The sequence below is a fragment of the Myiozetetes cayanensis genome, unplaced genomic scaffold, assembly GCF_022539395.1.
Source record: "Myiozetetes cayanensis isolate MyiCay16 unplaced genomic scaffold, myiCay2020 scf7, whole genome shotgun sequence".
NCBI classification, from domain to species: Eukaryota; Metazoa; Chordata; class Aves; order Passeriformes; family Tyrannidae; genus Myiozetetes; species Myiozetetes cayanensis.
Genome location: NW_026087964.1, coordinates 39,643,465 through 39,667,539, shown reverse-complemented (window position 1 = coordinate 39,667,539; position 24,075 = coordinate 39,643,465). Strand labels below are relative to the sequence as shown.

General features: G+C 39.7%; 2 long non-coding RNA genes across 4 annotated transcripts in view; both read left to right on the top strand.

Annotated features, from left to right (window-relative positions):
* The window catches only part of LOC126651998 (uncharacterized), a 180,130-nt gene extending 167,079 nt beyond the window's left edge, over positions 1 to 13,051 (top strand). The window contains exons 6-7 of one of the 2 annotated variants that reach the window (XR_007631845.1): positions 10,106 to 10,219; positions 11,959 to 13,051. This is a non-coding gene — a long non-coding RNA (uncharacterized LOC126651998). Of the gene's footprint in view, positions 1 to 10,105; positions 11,642 to 11,958 lie in introns of those variants that run through there. The other variant, XR_007631844.1, reaches the window with a different exon arrangement.
* Positions 13,052 to 18,232: 5,181 nt separating this feature from the next.
* The window catches only part of LOC126651999 (uncharacterized), a 109,263-nt gene continuing 103,420 nt past the window's right edge, over positions 18,233 to 24,075 (top strand). The window contains exons 1-2 of one of the 2 annotated variants that reach the window (XR_007631847.1): positions 18,233 to 18,461; positions 20,569 to 20,696. This is a non-coding gene — a long non-coding RNA (uncharacterized LOC126651999). Of the gene's footprint in view, positions 20,697 to 24,075 lie in introns of both variants that reach the window. The other variant, XR_007631846.1, reaches the window with a different exon arrangement.

Below are 24,075 nucleotides of genomic sequence, written 5' to 3'. Positions count from 1 at the left end.
TACTTTGGAAGAATAAACAGCAGTTCTGTTTTTGCAGTACTTGTATGTCATGGACATTAATAAGTATTAGGAAAAAAAAAGTAAAAATAATGACAAAGTAGGATAAAAAATAGTGATCCTTTTAAGTTTATGAAGTTTTAGAAATTGTCTATTGTGAAACTCCTGTGTGTAAAATATAAAAGATTTTTTGTGGGTTTGTTTGTTTGTTTGTTTTTTTGTGAAGAAATAAGCATTTAGGAAAAGATCCAACTGGCTACATGTAATAGTATACTTTCCTCCAGGAAAAAAAAAATCTAATAACAAAACTAACAATTGAAAACAATTTGAGTAAATGATGAATAAAGGCAATTTGCTTTTGGTACAGACTTTTATGGTTACATTTGTTACTATACAAGAGAAATATCTTCTGAGGAGATAGGGGAGCTATTTATTCTATCTCACAAACATAACAGTTAATTAATTCTTTACATTAATTTCAAATCCTAGATTTTTTATGCAGCAAGAGGATCAGAATTTGAAATACACCTCAGGAGGAAGGATTACCTGGTGCAAACATCTGAGCTGTGAGCACACCATGTTATTTCTAATTTTACTTTGCGTTTCAAAATAGAAGCAGAGCATTGTGTGCATAGGATTCCTCCTGAGAGTATGGGCAAGGAACTCTAACCAGAGTATTGGTTGTGAAAGTCTTAACTGTCTTACTTCCATCCCGATGCTCTGAGTGTCAACCCAGGAGTCTCAGTGCTTGTCAGAAGCAGCAACACAATCAGCTGTCACAGTTCAACAAAATATACATCCCAATTCAATGTGCTAAAGCTCCTATTCAGTAATGCTGTGATCCCAAGAGCCATCACTTAATTACACAAATGACCAGATAAAACTCTGAGCAGTACACACTGAGAGAACAAAGCCCTTTTCAGCTCTTTATGTGAAAGTGATCTTTTTCTTTTTGAGGTGCTCCAATATGCTGTATGCTGCTACAGGCCCTCTAAAGACAGAAAGCACAAAGGGTGCATGATGCACTGTTCAGTTGGTGGGCTGTGACCACCTTGTGTTGCTTCTGAACTGTTTCAACATGATGTGAACTTCCACTGACTTTCTTCCCCCTCTTTATTTTTGCCTGTTGATCTTTAGTAAAAACTAAAATTAAGGCTGTATGGTTTATTATTTATCTTTAAAGAGGGAAAAAAGGGTAAAAAAGGATGCTAATTTAGAAATGCATAAGGGAAAAGTGGTGATGAGAAACTGCCACAAACCAAACATGAAATAAGATATACATTCAAAGCAGTGACTAGCCATTGGATTACATTCCCATCTAAGACATTTTGAAAATGGACTGGATACCTGGGGGAACAGCAGGGCAGGGAGTGAAATATGCTGCAGTACTAGTTGCTGCAGAAGCTGAAGCCTGGTTTTTGACTGCTGTTGTGCATGTGCAGGTGCCTTACACTACCCTGAAGTAGTTACTTCCCTTTCCTATATACCTCTGCTCTTCCACTGCTCCAAAGATGGCAGATGCACTAGGCATGTATATTTAGCATTAATAAATCAAGCTGTGCCTTGTGGCTGGGCATATCTATTTAGCTGTTAAAGATTGAACATGGGAAGGAGGCATCAAACTGGAAATATCAAGAATTACAGAGGGCTGTGAGGTAAAGACATATGAGCAGCTAACAGCTTTGTTAACAGGGTGTTGGACAGCAGTCCACTTCTGCAAAAGAGAAGGCAGCAGGCCGGATTCACAAAAAAAAAAAAACTGGCCAAGAATTAATTTAATGCCATGAAATTTTGATTCTGAACCTTAATGATCTGTGTATACGTACTATTAAAATATCATTAATTTTGATTAAGCTTACTCTCTGCCACCTATTTTGGAAAATGGTCTTCTAATAATGTTCCATTTCTTGAAATGAATTTAGGATATTTCCAGTGATGCAAATGTTGTTATTTCCAGTCACTTCTGCCTAGAAAAAACATCAGCATAGAACTAGAAAAACAGATCTCATGCACATTTTCCCTCTTTCACACACACAATAATATTTATACTGCAGTATGTATTTACATGCAAACATATGCAGATCCATATATGAAATTTAGAAGGTGATCTAGGAAAGAAACCAAATGATAAACCAACATAGCTTTCATGAGCAGTATTTATACATAATATGGTAACACATAAATGAGACATGTAATCATGAAAAAGGAACAGAGCATGAGCACTGTATTTATGGTAATACTAAAAAGGAATAAAATAAGTAAGAACATTAAGATTCAACTGAAATGTGTAAAAGCACTGTGAAGTAGAGGCTTATTTAAGCACTGGAGTGATTTCTGCTGGAAAGAGCCCTGTCACTGAAGTAACTGACAAAAATACTGTTATGAGTAATCATACTTGCATAGGAGATAGACAGAAGTAACACTGTTCCTGTTTCTTTTCTGAGAAAAAAGAACAAAACAAAAGACAGAAAGCATGCATTTTCTTGAAAAAATCAGTACAGTACTTTCAGAGCCAAAAATTTGGGAAGAAGATGTTACTCATCAGCATTTCTCTAGTATTATTGATAGTCACAGGTAATGAAAGGTACATGTTTCATTCCTCTTCTCTGAGGGGTACATACATGGTGCCAAATTAACCTTGTTAGCACTTAGCTCTGTCCTGTTCTGCTTTGATACATACATGTTTAATTAACATAATGATTTGTTAAGTGTAATGGTGATTGCCTGATGCTAATTTTAAATGTTTTAAAGTCAAGCTCACAAGTGGAAATTGCTGGTCAACCTGCAGTAACCTAGTGTAATACTGGTTGTTCCATTTTCACATATTCGTGCAAGCTGTTCTGTGAAAATCACTCCCTGTGTTAATGGAGAGGTAAAATTATAGTAATAGGTTTAATTTGCTTTGTTTGCCTCCTCACAGTTCCTCAAGGAACACAGAGGAGCTCCAAGAGTAGCTTCAGCCTGACTTGAGTGGTGGGAGGTTGTCTCCTTTTGCCAGTGAGAAAAGGAAAAGGATGCATTGAATGCTGCTACTGAATGTCAACCTGGAGATCTGTTCCAGTCTTCCAGGTGTCTTTGTGCCCTCCAGCTGAGCAGTCATTTGAAGACAGTGAAGAAACATGACATGAGATTAAACTGGGAGCTATATACAGCTGGAAGTGCTGTGTGTGCTTTCATGGGCCTTGCCTCCTTACCTGTCTCTGGAGTAAGGTTAATACAGTAGTAAGAGAGGGATGCCTCTAGCTGGGATTTAGCAAGAAACTCTTTGGGGAGAAAAGCAGATTTGAAAAGAGTCACTACAAGTCCTGTTGTGTGTGCTGGTCCAATATTTAAGTGGACATCAGTAGATAAGTGAATTACAGTCATAATGTAATATGTACCTGTGGCATAATCTCACTGCTTTCTTGGATGAGAGCTCCTCTGCTGGAGCTCTCAGAAGGATTTAAAGCATCTTTTACTATTTAGTTGCCTATATATGTGTCTATGTGTATTTTTTCATATTCTGAAAAAAAAAATCTTAAACATAACTATATTCACAATTTTGTGTGTGAAGGCTACATGAAGAAGTTGCATTTAGATTTCCCACATTTTAGCATGGACTTCAGGTACGTTTATTTATTTATTGTGAGGGGCCCTTGATATATTGTATCTGGCCTCTTTCTCCTGCCATTAGTCACTTGGCAAAGGGCTTTCAAAGAGTTCAGCTGAAGTTGAAGCAGTAGAAGCAATATACTGAGTAGTTAATTAAATTGGCCAAAGCATTTTTGGCTTCAGCTTTAGAGAAAGGCCTTATTAATTTTTTCCAATTTACTTTCAATGATCTGAAAATGATTAACAGCACATTAGTCCAATATATAATGACATATTTTATCAGAAAATTTCAAATTGACCTCCATAAGTTACTACTACTTTATCTGTCCATGAAAATCTATTTTCGGTGTGCTCTGATAGCAAAAGTACTGTTAAAATAATAGTTTGTATAATGAATTTTTAAAATTGCATGCAGTTTTACTAGATATTTGCAAAATTGTCAGCATGTAATTTTAAAGAAAGTTGTAAGGATGAACTGCAGTTGCACTGGGTTTTAGTGGAACAGAAAACTACAGGAGCAATGAAAAGAATATAAAATATGGCAACATCATATTTATTATGCTTTCATGCTGTTACTGTGATTATACACTCTTACATTGCTTATTCTTGTTAGTATTTTGGTTTCCAAATCAAGGAATTTTTGGACAATAGACTTATATTTTAAGAAAATTATTTTTCTGAGAAATTCAAGGAAACTTTTGAAATGTTCTCCATAAGTAAGATTAGTTTTAAAATGAAGAACCCAGACTTCAGTACACACACAGAGGTGTGTATATGTTTTGATGTATTTTTTTCCTCAAAACATATCTAGTGTATAGTTCTAGGTCATTCTGGTAGAAATTTGAAAGTAGACCCCAAAGGTTGTTTCTTTCTCTTAAGAGCAAAATTCAGCAAAAGCATTTTGACTAGGCTAGATCTGTAAAACACTGATTTTCTACCTTTGCATTTAGGGTGGTAAATCTTGTGTAGCCTTTCAGTATGATTCTGGACAGAAACTTTCTGTAATAGCTTTTTTTCTTCGCTAAATAACTGAAAAGGTTCTATCCTGTATGCTTTTATAGTAAAGTCTTTAAGCATGCACTTAACTCTATATTAAATGTTTGGGGCTTTTTATGATAAAATGCTAATTCTCACTGATATTGTTCAGTCACTCCCTAGACATTTTGTTCTTCATATTTGCATCCTGAATTTGAATCTAAATTATTTCCCTTCCTAAATTTTCTTAAAATTATATGATGTTATACAACAAATAAGGCTCAGAAACAGGAAGCTTGCTAATAGATATGTATGACTGCTGATTGTGTTTTGGACAAGATTTTTACTAGCCATTGTATGACCTGCTATTATAAGAATTTTTGGCTGGGACATTACCTTTTATCTCTACTCATTTTGTGAATATGAAATTAACCATTGTAGGTTAGTTTAAAGAAGTAACAAAATCAAGAGCTAGACAAAAGACAATGTAAAAATACCTCAGAATGAAAATATTAAATGAGAAGGCACATTAACAAAAACATCGGGATTGATAAGAAAAAAAAGCATATAATGTATGCCTTTCTTATTTATTTAACTTAGTAAGTTTAAAAATCCCATTTGTTAATGTTCCACTTAAATCCTTCTCGTCTCTTTGTATATTGCACAGTCATATATCTTTCCTAACTATTATGGGTTCCTAGGAATACCAGAGTGCTTTATCAACAGAGGAACTAAATAGCTCACATTAAAATGTTGGACATTATCTAGAGTTGTACAAAGGTGGTCTACAGAAAAATATTTTATGAGTTATTTAGGGCTATAGCTATGACATCTGTTTTCAATTGATCTGTTCATTGATACCAGTTAAATATCGGTAGCCTTACTGACATATCAGTTGAATAATTAACAGGGAAATTTTGCAAACTAAAAGGAAGCTACCGCTAAAAATGTAGTTGGGAATTGGAAAATATGAATAAATTTAGAACAATTTTTTTTCCTTACACTTCACAAGTAACTCCTATAATTTTTTGCTTGTTTGTTTCTTTTAATCATTTTTATAGAATATTGCTGTGAAGAATAAAATTGTGATGATAATATGCTACATGTATATTTTGTGTGGGCATGCCTGTAGAAAAAAATTCTTACTGTCCAACATCTCATGTCAGCTCAAAGAGATTTGAATTTAATGTCTGAGAGAAGGACTCTTTTCTTGAACAGCTTCTTGCAGTAGAAGTTAGAGTTGCAGTAGCTTTAAAATCTGCCAAAGCCTTATGTATCATTATGTAGTGAAGTTGATGTGTGAATTCAGATAGAGGTGAATTGGCTTTCCAAACTCTTCCCAACCTAAATTGGGCTTTTACACACAATATTTTGATATCCTACTAAAGTGTTGCAAAAGTCCATAATTACATTTACTGTTTTCCTAATCTCAGCTGGAGATCAGACTGTCATTTGAATGTTATATCTCTGCTATATCTGACTACAAATCAAAGATTTCTGATGCTGGCTGCCTAAATTGCAGATGAAAACTGCTGTTAATTGGTTCCATGATTATCTAGGTTTTTAGGTCTTTGCCTTCGGCCATACACTTGGCTCTCAATCTGAGCTCTCCTTCTGAGATTTCTGTTTCAAAATCAGTATGCTTCCACAGAAAAGGCTATGTTTTGAAGAATCAGAATTTCTTGATGTTTCACCAAAAATTCCAGACAAGTTCTAACCTTTTCCCAGCCCCACCCCTTTTCTACTGATTATAACTTGCCTAAAATCACACTACAAATATGTGAAGGAGGGCATGCCTGCACTGGCACGTGGAGGCAGGTCTGAGCTCTCTTTGGTTGTGCTAGCCTGAGAAAGCCAGAGAAATACTGGGCAGAGACACCTATGCAGGTTCCATGAAATTCCAGCTACCTAGTGCAGCACCTTCAAGCAACCTAATATGACCGGCTGATTTTTTAGCTCATTGTGTTCACACCACTGTGTAGAACACAATAATTTTTCATGAGTTCTCCACCCTCCTCTGTTTGTGTAATCTCTTTCCAATGAATACACCTTCAAAACAGCCCTTTTTTCCATCCATTCCTGGTAGTCACTAAACCGCTAGAGAATTATATTCTCCCTTATCTGCTTAATCTGTACGTGGAACATTGGAACAGAGTGATTGTTTTCATTACTTGAATTTTACTTAAACTAATTCCACCCCTAGTGATCTTAGCTGGTAGATAAGGACAGCTATGCTCCTGTTAAGAGTAATTACACAAAACTTCTACAGTAAATCTATAGCATGAGACTTTACACAGAGGGACTCTGAGACTGAGTTGTGCAGATGCTAGCTGCAATGTCCAGACATCAGGTACTTTGCCTGGAACTCAGATATCAGAAATCCCAGACAAATGCACAGCACTTTGTTGTGTTAATAAGGGAGGCTAGGTTTTCTTACACACCAGCCTCCATTCCCCACCTGGCTATAAATCCATGTCTGGATAATGAAAAAGTAATATAACTAACAAATGGCATATAGAGCTGCAGCATGAATGAAGCCCCATTTCCTATGGACTGATGCCTTGCTGGTCCTTGGCCTTTATAGTTAAGGTACAAAAATCCTGTGGCTTTTCTTACAGCTGAATATTTGCAAGTGCTGCCATGCAGATTCTCAGGTATCATAAAAAAATGTGCACTCCTTCTGCAGCCTTTCATTCAACTACAAACTTATATGATCTGATCTTAATCCTCAGTTTCACCATCTACTTCTGCAGAACATATGGAAACATAATAATCTTTGAGATCAGTGTCCTTTTGTTTCATTTCCGTTGAAATCAGACTGTGAGTTCCAAAGCTATTTAGGAAGCATACATGCACACATGTGAAGTGTAATCGGACAACGTTTGACAGCAGAGAAAACTATGATAGAAACAACACCATATTTTTCTTAACTGTCATTAGTGAAAGGTTAGAGTATATTTTTCATAATTCTGGATGTCTGCAGGGGAAAATTGTTGCCTTAAAAATTTCTGCTTTGACAAGTTTGGACTAAATCTTGATTTGTGCCTTACAAAAGAATGCCAAATGAACTACCTCTCTTGGAACTTTCAAGACACAGAAACAGGATGATGAACAATAAAGCAGGAGGTTACAAGACTATAGATTTATGAAATTTATATTGCATTTGAAGCTGCACTCTGGCACTAACCTACAACCCAGATGCCTGAGGTTCATACAAATGCTTTACATTTCTTGTGCAGGAACTTTGCCTCTTCCTCCAAAAAGTTATTTGAAATTCAGTTCTTAATATTTTGTAATTTTTGAGACTTTAAACCTTACAGTGAAAATCCAGATAGCTTGGCTAACTTCTAAAAGATCAAAGAAGCAACTTTTTACTGAAAAGTAATAAATAATTCTGATTGTATTTATAACACTGATTTAGTACTGATTAAAGCAGAAAACCTAGTTTTTCTCTGAGATAATATACTTCTGTGATGCATATAAATCATGGTTGTAATACATACTTTATCAGAGGCTTTAGCACCAGTAAAATATTATTCTTGGCAGATACTAGTTTCGATGAAATTTGAACCACAGTTTATACAATATTCTCATAATAAATTCATGCATTCATCCATGGCAGGCTGAAAATCAGACCAGCAATGACCCGTTCAAAAATATGGGTAAGTCTGGAGAATGAGCCCATAGAACTGGCACTGATTACCTGCAGATTACTGTCCATTCACAGACGCTTACATCTAACACAGCTTACTTTGTCCTTGGCTTTAGAATGTGACCACACCATAACAGCCCTTATTCCTTGCTGATGTTGTCTCATGATGTTGCTCCTCTGATTACTGCAGATTTATGGAGAGATCTACTGAGACAGAGCTGATTTATGTGGCAGTATGTTTATTTCTCAGGGGAGTTACCTCATTAGGATCCCACTTTGTGTTTGCCAATTCAGTGTGTGTTCATTCACTGAACTGGAAACAGGCACACAGGCCTGTTTCCACACATATACTTATTTACACAGGCACATGCACAGAGGAACAGTACCTCTGAAACTGCATCTGAGAAGCAAAACAGTCCTATTTTAAACTGAGTAGCCTCTGCATTTGTGAATTAAATGGAATATGTACTGTGGTTTCCAGCAGCAATAGAAGAGAATGAGTATTTAAGAGAAGAAAAAAGTGTGATTTTTGTTTTTTTTTTTCTTTTGCAGTATGTATTGCATCCATTTTATTTTCTGACATCCTTGCTCTTTGCATTTAATCTCAGTGTTCAGCTGCCAAGGCTTATAATCTAATAATTATTAAAATACAGGTGTGAAAGAGACACGTTAAAACTCATAATCAGGAACCAGTCATTTCCAGATTGGTATGCTACATCTATTCTAAATTCTAGTTATGATCAGTATTATCTTGTGAACTTTATGAAGAGTAGAGAATACTGAGGAACATTTGGGAATCGATTTGATATGCCATAGGGTAGTTCTAAAAAGCTGCACAAACCTGTGCAGTCTCTGATGCATCCAAAAACTCTATCAGTACTTTTTTCCCCTCTTGCAATTTTCAGATCTTACTGGAATATCTGAAATGAATGATGCTAGACTTTGATAATCACAGATACCATGCTTTGTTAGTCTATATCAAGGTACAAAAGAACCCTTTGAAGTTTTTTAAGCAGGTCCAGATAAAAACTAAAAAAACCTATAAAAATATATCTGAACACTGAAGCCATATAGTGGTGGCTTTTTCTGATTTCATTTAGACTTGTCAAAAATATAATACATTTTCTGTTCTGCATCAAGGTCCTGTTACTTTTATCTAAATGCCATCTCAACTTGCATGTTATTGTTTCTTCTAAATGGTAACATTTTCAAAAGCACCTCGATTACTTATATTGTTAAGCCCTTTGAATAGTTTTTAAAAATTTACCTAAATACATTCAATTTCCTAAAGGTATATGTGAGAAAGACCTGTATAAACAAAACAAAAAAAGATAATTAAGTGGCTGGAGCACCTCTCCTATCAAGACAGGCTGAGAGAGTTGGAGTTGTTCAGCCTGGAAAAGAGAGGGCTCCAGGGTGACCTTATAGCACCTTCCAGTACCTAAAGGGGGCCTACAAGAGAACTGGAGAGGGACCTCTTACAAGGCTGTGTAATCATAGGACAAGGAGGGATGGCTTTAAAATGTGTCCCCATCCCTGGAAACATTCAGGGGGAAGTTGAATGGGGCTCTGGGCTCTGTCTAGTTGGAGATATTCCTGTTCACTCTAGGGGGCTTGAAGTAGATGACTTTTAAAAGGTCACTGAAAACCCAAAACATTCTATGATTCTGTGACTAATTTCATTAATCAAGACCTGAAATTTAGTGTGAATAAGAACATGTGGTGTGATGTTCCATATCATCACAAATATTAGCGATGACTATAATGTGTTTCTGTTTGGAAAAAAGTGAGCTCTTACTTTGAATCAATATTTTCCAAAGGCTTTGATAAGTTTGTTAGCTTGGTGATTAACATTGGGACTTTGAATTTATTCTTTTTTCTCTTTGTCAGAGCCTGTGGAAGCATAGGAACTGTGACATCCCTGATTTGGGATTGAAAGAAAGCTCAGGAGAAGTGTCATGCAGTGCATGCTCTGTTCTTCTGCTCTTCCCCAGTGTGATCACTGTAAGACACAAAATATGGACTAGGTAGACTTTGGTGTGACTCTTGTTCTTATAAGTATTTTCTGACTTTTTTCTGTCACTTGATTTGTATTCCATTTCAGTAGTGAGGCCTCTAAGCTCAGCGACTGTGCATGTTTTTTGACAATACCTAGCATAATGGGGCATTGACTTTGCTGACTCTTGGTGCTGCTCTGTAAAAATAACAATAACATGATTAATAACATATACTACATTATTTTCCACTTCTGAAGCAAAACCATAGAGGGTTTATTGATCAGTTCAAGGAAATAAAAATCAAATGCCATGAAAGTGATGGGAGTGAAATTAAAGAGAAAGCTCAAACACTAAATCAGTGTTCAGGTAAATATGTGATCTTTTGCAAGTTTACTGAACCTAAAATAAGCAAGGATATTTGGGCTCCACTGTATATACACCCATAATACCTACACCTGTATTTATGTTTTTAATGCTGTTATTTTAGTAAGCCCAGATCCTTCAACCAGATCATGATGTGCTAATGTCCTCAGATCTTTAGTTAACATGGTAGTTTTTATAACTGTGTAATGTGAAAATAAATATTGCAAAGTTAACTGAAATATAATCAACATATGTGCGTCAGCAATATGATTGAGAATTTAGACTTAAGTCTAAAAATATTTCTGTAACTTTATTCTGTAATGGAGTAGTCTTCTGGCTTAGGGAAATTCCCTAGAAGTTGGAAGGATGTGCCAGTGAAGTGTTTCTGCATACTCGCACCTCTCTTATCCCTTAGCTAATGGTTGAAGATACAGGACTAGATGCACATTTGCTGTAACTCAGAAAAGCTCTTTTTTTATTAGACTTTTACATGCCACTGATATGTGCATCTCCACTTTCCTCCCCGGTAGTTTAATCAACTAGATCAAGCCTTCAGATGACAAGGCTCCTTAAAACTTCTGATACCTCAGTATGTTATTTGAATAATTTAATATTTGACGTGAGTTGTTTTAAGGATCAATAGAAGTGTGAATTTGTGACCTTAATGTTTATCATATCAAAATAGAAATGAATTGCCAGTTCACTTGTTCGTTTTGACTATTCTTCTAGAATATACTCTATTGTTTTACTACCATAATTCTTTGACAACCCATGTTCACTTTTAAAAAACAATCTTGCTAAAGAAAATAGATGTAACGTTTCTCTCACCAGGCTGGCTAATTAGGTGAAATAATTAATTTCTGTTATTTTTTGCTGATTGTTTTTAAAAGTGGCAAGTCATCAAGTGTGTAAATCATCAAAATGTGTAAATTTCATTCTCTAGCAAGGGCCCTTACAACATGCCACAACTGCCAGTAATGTCCTATATTTCTATGATAACTGATGAGTTTTTTCTATAAATACATTGCCTATGCCTAATTGTAGAACATATTCCTATTAAAGTCAAAGTGATTATCTGGCAAAGAGGAATTTGAATATTTCTTTCATAAGGATATGAAGAGATGTGTTAAATATATCAGTTATTTTTTCTTTATGGCTGTAGGGGTATAAATTAAGAAGTCTTCTGATAATGTTAAATATTCCTGATTTATACTGAGTTGACTTAAAGCAAAATTTGGCACATATATTTTTATATTATCTTACATTAATATTCGTGCTGCAGAACAAAATATATTTCCCAAAGTTTCAGGCCTTGCATCTGAGCTTTTAAATATTCTTTCTTGAATTCTCACATTTACTTAATATTTTAAAATTCTCTAACAGCCCTAACAGAGGGGAAGAGATACTGGATCTGATGGTCAATTATACCAGCTCTTCAAGGAGATAGTCAGTAGGATCCCCTGGGAGACTGCCCTCAGGGACAAGGGAGTGGAACAGATCTGGAAGATCTTTATGGAAGTCCTCCATAGAGTGTAATCCCCAGGAGAAAGAAATTGGGATAGGAAAGAAAGACACTGGAATGGCTGAGTCAGGAACTACTGGTCAAATTAAAGGGAAATAAGCAAATGCACAGGCAGTGGAAACAAGGACAGGTGACCTGGGAAGAGTACAGAGATGAAATTCGGTTGTATAAGGATGGGGTCAGGAAGACCAAGTTGAAGCTGGAATTGAACCTGGCAAGGGATGCAAAAAGTAGCAGGAAGGGCTTCTACTGGTATGTAAACCAGAAGAGAGTTCTAAGAAGGTGTACCCTTCTGGTAAATGGTATTGGCAAACTGGAGAAGGCTGAGGTACTCAGCATTTTTAACTGAGTCTTCAATGGCAACCTCTCTTACCACACCTCTAGAGTAGATACACAGAAGGATGGGGACTGGATGAGCAAAGTCCCTCCCACTGTAAGTAAAGATCAGGTTCATAACCACCTGAGAAATCTGAATGTACATAAGTCTATGGGACCCAACTGGATGCATCTCAGAGTCCTGAGGGCCTGATGTAGTTGCCTGACAAACGCTGAAGTGTTTCTTCTCTATGATTGATGTTTCCATTGCATGTATTCCACGTTGTCTCCCACAATTGCCAGTAATTCTTCATGATATTTGAATAAGTCATGGCAGTCAGAGGAAGACCAAAGTGACTGGAAAAAAGGAGAAACATTGCACCTATCTTTAAAAAGGGTGGAAAAGAAGACCCTGGGAACTACTGGCCTGTCAACCTCACCTTTGTGCCTGGGAAGATCATGGAAATGATCCTCTTAGAAGCTGTGCTAAGGCGCATGGAAGACAAAGAGACAATTTGGGATATGGCTTCACCAAGTCCTACCTAAATAACCTTGTGGCCTTATATAATGGAGGAGTATATATTATATATTATGTATATAATTACATACAGAGGACAAGGGAAGGTCTATGGATGTCATTTATCTGGTCTTCTGTAAAGCCTTGGGGGCCAAGATGGCGGGCGGGCAGGCGGCCACGCGTTCGGCGTGCTCCTGCAGCTGGGTGGTGGGTGGTGAGGGACCCGCTCCTGCTCTCGCGGCTCGTCATGGCCCTGCATGCGTGGGAAAGGCTGCAGCACCGATCTGTGCAGTCGACCTCCTGGTGAAGCCGTCGGGAGCTGTGCTTCGACGTCGGAACGGCGGAGCGGTTGGCAGATGGCCGGCGGCCATGCGGGGCCGGGCCGCGGGACCGGGCCGCGCCGGGTCGGACCGGGCGGGTGCAGGGAGGGGCTGGACGGTCCCGGGGTTCCCTAGACCGTTGGGGGAGTGCGGGTAGATGGTCCTGTTCAGCGCGGGGGAAATCCCTGGTCGAGCCGTGCCGGGTCAGGCTGGGCAGGAGCAGGGGGAGGGTGGACGGACCTGAGCTTCCCTGGCCAACGTGGGGGCCGGCGGGGCGGCCTCATTTGGGGGCCGCGGACGGGCAGTGGAAAGGGGAGCTTGCAGTGGCACGCTGGGGGCTGAGGTTTGGGGTGGGTAATGGGTTTATTCTGGAGGCTGGGGGTTTTGGCTGGGCAGGGGATGTGGTGGGTGCCCTAACCTAGGGTGTATGCGGGCACTTCTTACACGTGTGCCTGCCATTGCCTGGGGGTATGCCGGAATCGCCGGGTGTTGTCGCAGTGGGAGTTGGGATATGATGGGTTCGGCTTGCTAGCGGCTTCTAGTGGCTTCTGCCCAGGAATGTGGTGTGCTTTTATTATTGTTGTTGTTGTTCTGTGGGTTTTTGTGCTGGTGCTTGTTGTTGGTTTTGTTTTTGTTCTTTGTTTGGTTTTGGTTTTTTTGTGTGGTTGTTTTGGGTTTGTTGTGGGGTTTTTGTTTGTTTGTTTTGGGTTTTGTTTGTTTGTTTGTTTGTTTGTGTTTTTTGGTTTTTTTTTTTTTTTTTTTTTTTTTTTTTTTTTTTTTTCTCCCCTCTTCCCTTCTTCTTCTCCTAGTGTCTTGAGGGGTGCTCAGGGCAAGGCAGTGTCCCTGGGTTAAACTGTAGGAAGCTATGAAGGAAAAGTTGGGAGAGCAGGGCTTGACCAAACTATTTCAGTATGCCCTTATGAGGTTGCGAGCTGTGCTGGCGGTGGCATATGCCTCCGGTAGGGTCTCCCATGCCAGACAGGTCAAAACTGAAAGGTCAAATGTATCCATGGGCAGGATGAGCTCACTAGCCTTCCGGCAGTCATCCTAGGAGAAGGACAACTCTAATTTCAAACCCGGGCAGATGGAGCTCGCTTAGCCCTGTAAGGCCATCCATCCAAGAGAAGGATACTCTAATCAAACCTACGCCCTGAGGACCTCACTGTCACCGTCCAAGCTTGCTAGGCCCTGGCAGATGAACCTCAGGAGTAAAGGGTGGGATCAGTTCTGCGCAAGCTGAGCCTCACCTAAAAATCCACTGCGCAGGCTCTAGGGTTATACCCACACTTGTAAAGTCCTGCAGCGACAGGTGAGGGACGAAACGGCAGGTGATAAGGTGCACTGGAAGCTGCAGTCCTAACCCTGCATGCAGGCGGTTCAGGACATTGGTCGCCTGAGTCTGACCCTGGAGATGACAGACTCACTCGGCAGCATCCTGAATGACCAAGCAGCCTTTTCCAAGGAGAGCACTGCTTGCTCCACACGGAGAGGGGCCTAGAAAAGGTGGCCTAACCAAAGCTCATCTCCATCCTTCACCTGGTTGGCTAGCCGCGGCCAACAGGCACCTTCTGATGCGGTCAAATAAAGATTAAGAGCAAAAGGCACACACCTGCCTCCAAAGGTGTACTCAAATTATCACTCGCATGCTGGAACATCAGAACCATGCTCGATACTGCAAACAGTGGTCAGTTCTGAGCTGCCGCCTCCGCTCTAATTGCCCATGAACTGTCACGACTCAACATCGACATCGCTGCTCTCAGTGAAGTTCGTCTTCATGAGGAAGGCAGCCTTAGAGAACATGGTGCCGGTTATACACTCTACTGGTCAGGTAAACCCAGTTCTGAAAGGCATCTCTCAGGAGTTGGCTTCATGATTAAAAACTCTATTGCCTCTAAACTCGAAAATCTGCCAACTGGTCATTCTGATCGTATCATCTCCCTACGCTCCCACTACACAACAAGCAACATGCTGTTCTCTTTAGTATATATGCCCCAACCCTCCAAGCTGACCCTGCTGAAAAGATAAATTCTACAACGACCTCACGCCACCTTATCCAAAAGGTTCCTGCAGATGATAAGATCATTATCCTTGGTGATTTCAACGCCAGAGTAGGAAAGAACTCTGAAGCCTGGAAAGGAGTACTAGGCAAGCATGGTGTTGGGAACTGCAATGATAATGGTCGCCTTCTGCTAGAGTTTTGTGCTGAGCAGCAGCTTACTATCACCAACACTATCTTTCAGCAGAAAGATAGTCTGAAGACAACCTGGATGCATCCCAGGTCCAAGCACTGGCACCTCATTGATTATATCCTGGTCAGACAGAGAGATATCCGCGATGTTCGTCACACCCGCGTGATGCCTAGTGCAGAATGTCAAACGGATCATCGTCTCGTGCGCTGTAAACTTAACCTCCACCTTAAATTCAAACCTAAAAGGGCAGCATTCCTAGAAGGAGACTTCAAGTTAACAGTCTTCAATCAGCTACAGTGAGGGACAGATTCCAGGCAAATCTTCAATCCAGGCTCAAAGTTCATTCCACAGACTCCTCTCCCGAAGCACTTTGGCAACTTATTAAAAGTAGCATTCTGCAGTCCTCTGAAGAATCCTTAGGGTTCTCCTTCAAGAAAACAAGGACTGGTTTGATGAAAACAATCTTGAGATCCAGGAATTGTTGAGGAAGAAGAGAACTGCTCACCAAGCCCACCTTGCTCAGCCATCTTGTCATATAAGAAAAGCAGCCTTTCGACTCGCATGCAGCAAGCTGCAACAGAAACTTCGTGACATCCAGAACAAGTGGTGGACCAATCTAGCGGAAAAATCCAATTATGCGCAGATACAGGTGACTACAGGGGATTCTATGAGGCTCTGAAAACAGCCTACGGTCCTACACGCCAGGTTCAAAGCCCATTACTCAGTGCAGATGGCCAAATGCTTCTCACAGATAAAGTTTCCATCTTGAATCGATGGTCTGAACACTTTCAGACCCTCTTCAGTACTAACCGTGTAGTTCAAGACTCAGCATTGCAGTTCATCTCACAACAACCCGTGAAAACTGAACTGGATACCGCCCCCACCATGGGAGAAACTCTTAAAGCAATACAGCAGGTGAAAATTGGCAAGGCAGCTGGGGTTGACGGAATCCCACCTGAAATCTGGAAGTACGGTGGCCAAGCACTCTGTGCTAAGTTTCATGAATTTGTGGTGCGCTGCTGGGAACGAGGTGAACTACCTTCAGACCTTCGTGACGCTGTCATCGTCACCTTGTACAAGAGGAAAGGAGATAAATCAGACTGCTCAAATTACCGAGGTATTACTCTGCTCTCCATTGCTGGTAAAATCCTTGCAAGAATTCTGTTGAACAGATTAATACCCACCATAGCAGAAGATCTTCTACCTGAAAGCCAGTGTGGTTTCCGAGCCAACAGAGGTACCACAGACATGGTATTTGTTCTCAGACAACTGCAAGAGAAGTGCAGGGAACAGAACAAAGGACTCTATGTTACCTTTGTTGATCTCACCAAGGCTTTCGACATTGTGAGCAGAAAAGGTCTGTGGCAGATTTTGGAACGTTTAGGATGTCCTCCCAAGTTCCTCAAAATGATCATCTTGCTTCATGAGGACCAGCGGCCAAGTGAGACATGGTGACGCACTTTCTGAGCCGTTTCCAATAGCCAATGGTGTGAAGCAAGGCTGCGCCCTTGCACCAACTTTATTCACAGTCTTCTTCAGCATGATGCTCCAAAGGGCCACGGCAGACCTCGATGATGAAAACGGTGTCTACATTCGATATCGTACGGACGGGAGCCTGTTCAACCTAAGGCGACTGAAGGCCCACACTAAGACCTTAAATTGTCTTATCCGTGAGCTGCTTTACGCTGATGATGCCGCCCTTGTTGCTCACACAGAAGTAGCTCTGCAGCGTCTAACATCCTGCTTTGCAGAGGCTGCTGAGCTGTTTGGACTGGAAGTCAGCTTGAAGAAGACAGAAGTTTTATACCAGCCTGCACCTCAGGAAGTCTCCCATCATCCCCATATCACCATTGGTGAAACAGAACTCAAATCAGTCCAGCAGTTTAGCTACCTGGGTAGCATCATCTCCTCAGACGGTAAGATTGATGCAGAAATAGACAACAGGTTAGCAAAGGCATACAGAGCTTTCGGTAAACTCCATAAAAGAGTGTGGCAAAACAAACACCTGAAGAAAAGTACCAAGATCAGTGTTTACAGAGCTGTTGTACTGTCTACTCTTTTGTATGGGTCCGAATCATGGGTCATTTACCGGCACCACTTGCGTCTCTTAGAACGCTTCCATCAGCGCTGCCTCCGCACAATTCTAAACATCCACTGGACTGACTATGTGACCAACACGTCTGTCCTTGAACAGGCAGCAGTCACGAGCATTGAGGCCATGCTGCTGAGAACACAGCTGCGCTGGGCAGGGCACGTCTCCAGGATGCAGGACTACCGCCTCCCTAAGATCGTACTCTATGGGGAACTTGCCACTGGCTGCCGCAAGAGAGGAGCCCCGAAGAGGAGGTTCAAGGACTCCCTGAAACAATCCCTCATCCTTGGCCATATTGATCATCACCATTGGTCTACCCTGGCCTCCAATCGGGAGGCCTGGAGACACACCATCTATAACGCTGCTGCTGCTTTTGAGAACACACGCAGGATCACTCTCGAGGAGAAAAGACAACGCAGAAAGAATCGCGTCTTGTCTGTATCACCTGGGGAGTCTTTCTGCTGTGCCTTCTGCAACCGGACTTGTCTATCTCGCATTGGCCTTTTTAGCCATCAGCACGCTTGTAGCAAGCGTGGGTAGAGCCCTTTCAAATCTTCGTTCGCGAAGCCTAGCCATGATGATGATGATGTAAAGCCTTTGACTCTGTTCCTCACAACATTCTAAATTGGAGAAAAATGGATTAGATGGGTGGACTGTTTGGTGGATAAGGAATTGGTTAGACAGTTGCATCCAGAGGGTAGTGGTCAATGGTCAAAGACTTCATGGACATCAATGATAAGTGCTGTCTCTCGAGGGTTTGTATTGGGACCGGTGCTATTTAATATCTTCATAAGTTACATAGATGAAGGAATCCCTCAGCAAACTTGCAAATGACATATCTGAAGGATGGGATGCCATCCAGAGGGACCTGGACAAGCTCAAGAACAGGGCCCACAGGAACCTCATGGGGTTTAAAAAGACCAAGTGCAAGGTGCTGCTTCTGGGTTGGGGCAACGCCTGGTATCAATAGAGGCTGGGGATGCACAGATCAAGAGCAATCCTGTTGAGAAGGACTTGGGGTGCTGGTGGATGAGAGGCTGGACATGATCCGGCAATGTGCACTCACAACCCTGAAAGCCAAATGTGTCCTGGGCTGCATCAAAAGAATCATGGCCAGCAGGTCAAGAGAGGTGATTCTGCCCCTGTACTAATGAGATCTCACTTGAAGCACTGCATCCACCTCTGGGGTCTGCAGCACAGGAAGGTCATTGACCACAGGAAGGATGACCCTGCCTGAGCAGGGAGATTGGACCGTATGACCCACTGTGGTCCCTTCCATCCTGACCTATTCTGTGATTCAGTGACCTATTGGAGTGAGTCCAGAGGAGAGCCACCAAGAATGATTAGATTTCAAACTAAAAGAGGGCAGGTTAAGATTAGATATGAGGAGGAAGTTCTTTCCTGTGAAGGTGGTGAGGCACTGGAACAGGTGGCCCAGAGAAGTTGTGGAGGCCCCATCCTTGGAAGTGCTTGTGGCCAGGTTGGACAGGGCTCTGAGCAACCTGGTCTAGTGGAAGATCTCCCTGCCCATGGCAGTGGGGTTGGAACTAGATGATCTTTAAGGTCCCTTCCAACCCAAGACATTCTCTGATTCTATGATTTACTTCCTAGCAAACTGTCATTCAGACTGCTGTCCTAAATACGAGAGAATATATACAAAAATCAGTATTTCCCACAATCCAGTGGCACTAAGCATTACTATCACTCTCCTCCTTAAGGCCAGAAGCTTGAGTTTCAGCCTGACATTAAAAATCAATTAATATTGTGCTCTAGAGAATCACAGCCAGTATCTTCCATTTACCTAAGCAGTGTTAGCTGCTGTCAGTAAATAAAAGCTCCCAGAATGACACATCTCTTTGAATCAAAAAGATCCCTCATCACACTAAAAGGAGTGTGATTTTTCCACCTGGCATTCCTGCTAAACCTTCACAATCTCTGGACAGACATTACAGCCTCTGAAGCAAAGCACTTTAAAACACAACAGTTTCAAATCCTGCCTCCTCTGATATCCGTGGCAAAAAACACCACTAGAGGTAAGATTTCACCATGTTTATCCAGGCTCTATTCCTTGATGTTTATGAGACCCCATTATGCAAATGAAATACTATAAAAGTTCCTTTGACAGCAATTTCCCATCCACTGGCATAAAAGCAGATCCTGTCTTGTTTTGGCACAAATATGAGAAGCTGGCACAAGTCAGAGTTGTATCTACCAGTCCCAAGGCTAGAGAGGCACGAACGTGTACAACACCACCATTTTATCACCTCTCCTTGTCCTGGCTTTTATAACATAGATCTCAGCTGACCATAAAAATCTGCACAATTTCTTCCAAAAATCACTTAAGCATTGAGTAATTACTTCTCCAATATACTATGGTTTGGATAGAGAATTCACGTGAGTGTGAGGTGTTGTAAGGTTTTATTAGGGCTCATTTAGGATGACCTTACGTTACTGACAAGCAATAAAACCACAAGTGAATCGGATGGGTTAAACCACAATACATGGCCATCCTAAATGCACACTGAGAAAGTCTTCATGCTGCACTGCACCAGGAAGGCCACAGAGTCATCATGAGGCACATATTAGGTAGCTGACAAGAATCACTTGCCTCTGGAATGTGGCTCTGGCTCATTATACCTATTGATTTCCATGCTCTGCAAGGGCTGGCATGTTTCTGAAGCAGACTGGCATACCACAGAAGAATAATGACACTTGCTTTTGTTTCTATGAAATGGAGATGATTTGATTTGTGACTATTTAGGTCTAAACATATGACAGGCAGGCTTAATGAATTTTTGAGCATGGGAAAAATGGAAACAGAATACACATTTCTGTACCCTAGTGGTGCACTCGTGTATCAGCCAAAAGCCTCAATAAAGACACAAGTCATAGAACAAAAATTTTAATAAAAGTTTATTCTAGATGATGGAATTTACCTGGATATAGTTGACATATCTAATATGTGAAGTTACATGGCTTGCAATATGGCTGGCTCTATATTCAAAATAACAAATTTTTGAATTTATATCTCTATACAGTTATAGAGGGGAAGACTGCTTTAAGAAACCTTTTGCCTTCTGCAATCCTTCTAAATTCCATATACAGCTCTTCTGCTGGCATCCTGGGTGTGATGGTGACCTGTGTGAGATGCTGCTTTTGAAAACAGGTATCAGAACACTAGTTTCAGCATGTTTGTCTTCTTTCTTTGGTGATTCCTTCTATTACTTACTTACATTTCCTGGTACATTTTGATGTCCTATTTTGAATTATGAGTTTAGAGTATTCCACAGCTTTGTCCCAAGCAGTATAGCTGCTAATGTGTGAAAGGAAGACTGAAAGGATTATACCTGCAATTTTTTTGTGACTGAAAGGAAAATAAAAGTTAAATTTATTGCACTAGCTTATTATTTTACCATGGTCATGCAATTAATCCTATGATAAAAGGGAATAAATTGAATGAGTGTAACTCTAACCAGATCTTTGATAATGAGAACATCCTGTGACAGAAATCTAATCTATTCACTTCTATGCTTGATCTTACTCATGATTTTCTCATTTTACACTGCATACAAAGGATTTCTTTCTTGCTTTTTAAATTTTCAGTTATTTCTTATTTTCTCACTTCTGGAATCTTCCCTGAAACAATTTCATACAGATATCCTGTTCAGACTGGTAGGTTTTGTAACACTTACAATATTTTACTTTTTGTTGCAGTTTCATCCAGAATACTTCACTTTGTAGAAATAAGACACCTTTCAAAAGCAGACACTTCTGAGAATGAGGACAGGAAGCAGTAGAATGATAAGAATGCTACACAAAGAGCAAACCATTATTATTTAAAAAGGTGTCACTGGATTGTTAATATTAACGCAAATGTTTAAAAAAGATAATTTCTATTTTTTTACCATTTTTTAATGATGCTTCCATTCTGCAAAATTTAGTCACAATTGCATTCACAACATTGAATTTATTCCCTTTGACTGATGAATATTTGGAGTGTCTGAGAGAGAGTGAGAACATTTCACAGAATCACAGAATATTCCGAGTTGGAAGGGACCCACAAGACTCAGTGAGTCCAACTCTTAAATTGAACCTGTGGTGCCAGACAGTCTAAGCTTGCTGTGTTAAGATATCCTTTTCCTGATTTCTTATTCTTTTTTTATGCAGTGAGATTTTTTAGATTTACTTAGAAATTCCTATCTCTTGTGCCAGGATGTTTGGCAGCTACTGGGATGACTTTTACTGATAGAACAGTCGTATATTTACTTTGTTGTCAGTTTGCTACTTTTCTTTTAATTCCAGTCAAATGATCCACCTGCCTGATGATATTCATTTCCCTGTTAGTTTCTCCAATAAAATCTCAGAATTAGGATTGTTATACTGGTTTGTGTGTTCTGGTGAAATTTTTTTCTTGAAGTCTGCAAATGTTGCTTTTTTTTTTTCCTTTGCCATAAAATGTGTTTGTTCAAAAAATATGCAAAACGAGTCATACTCTATCACCATTCCTGAATTAGAGAATATGAGATATAACTAAACAGAGTAACCAAAGAACTCTGATTAGGCTGGCCAAGGGAAATTTAAATGTTCTATGTTTGTAGGATGAACAGAAAGCAAACAAAAGCCACTGTACAATACAATCTTATTATATGTTTATAATATTTATAGATAACTCAGTTTTCAAGATGTAGCAGGTCAGCAGAAATTTAAACGTCTGGTGAGTTAGTATATTTAATCAGATGTGCATAGGCCCATGTTTTAGGAGAGGAATCATGCTCCAAATCATAGAGCATGAGTCATACTACAGCATTCTAGAGCAGCTAGAGCTCTGATGATGATCAGGAGATTCGTGCACATCCACGTTTAGATAGATGAAAGATTCCCTGCTCAGAATGTCAGAGATACAAAGTGAGTATTTCATAGCTCAAGGGATGAAGCAGGATACTTCAGAATGGAGCATCATCTCCCTTAAGAATCTTGCCAGTGTTTTAAGACAATCTGTGTAGCATTTATCTTAGGGTACAATATTTTTCTAAAAATATTTCTTTGAGTGTGTTTTTGTTATTCTTATAGAAACTAGAGTCCTGGATTAAGTAAAACTGAGTACATCAGAATGATATCTGTAGAAACCACTAAGTTGAATGGATAAAGTCTAGTAGCTAAATTGGAAGTAATATGAGATTTCTGCAGTCAGTCTCCTGCACCTTGGTTGCTTTGGCATGTAGCTGTTGACTTTGAAGGAAATGTGAATCTGCTAAAGAGGTTTGTAACTATACACTTAAGTGAATAGATTTGTTTTCACAAAAATTCAGCAGTGGGGATATTTACTAAAATGAAAGAGGTGTCATTTCAATTACCTTCCATTTGATTTAGAATAAGGGCTTGAAGTTACGTCTGTCATGTCTTAAGAAACAGCAGGTAGAGTGGGCAGTCTGGGAACAATGTCTCACTCTCTTGGATTGGTATTGTTAAATTTTGTAGAAATAAATACTAATTTCAGGAGTACTATAAACCTCTATTTCCATGACATTATTAAGCATTATGGTTATGAAACTAAAGCATCAGTTTCTCGTATTTGTTGGTGTGGGTGTCTGGGTCTGTGCATGTCTGTCTCCTGCCATCATTCAATGCCTGTTTTAGCTTGGGCAGAGGAGGGACAGGAAGGGATGGGTGAGCACTAAACCACTAAGTTGTTGTGTGAAATAAGAAGCAGTGTCTTCTAAATCTGGCTTTATCTCAAGCTTTTTTTATGGAGGCCTCACTAGTGAGTATGCTTTCAGAGCATCTTAAGGACTCAAAAGAAGAGATGAGTACAGAAATCTCTTGGGGTGATTCACACCAACAGAATTTGAGAAGAATTGCAAATATGTGATGGCATATGAAGAAAATACTGTGTTAGACAAGTGATCCATTTTGGAGTACAGGGAACCAAAGTATTTATTCTCCAGAGTACCTGTGCTTCAAACTTTCTACTAACCATGAATGCAATTTTCTGTAAGTCAGAGGGGATAGTTTTTCATTGCTTTCTTCACTGATGCATTACTATTAGATTACTGGTAACTGTTTAATCACAGTAGGTGGCTAACCTTGGACAATTTTGTGTTGAGATTGACTACTTTGTGTTATTTTCTTCAATATAACTTCATAAAGCAATAAAATATGATCATTTGTAAACAAGAATAATGTGACACATATTACAGAAAAAAGCACTTAAAATTTTAGTCTTCTGAAAATCACTGACAAGGTAATATTGATTTTACTGGGTAAAAAGAACCAAGTCAAAGTGATAAATCATCACCTTTAAGTTGACTGCTGACGATTGGATCTGGTAGACAAATGCATGACACTGTGCAATAGTTGGTAATAAAGTGGTACAACTTCCTAGGAAGAGAAAAAAATAATTTTACTTTGGAGAGCCTGACTGTGATAGCAAGTGCTTAATCCAGCAAATTGTTGCACATTGAAAACAATTATAACAGATGACAGACTTCATAATCTTTGTTGTCTTTGAGAAGGAGTAATATGAGCTCTGATATTTCACTTCAGAA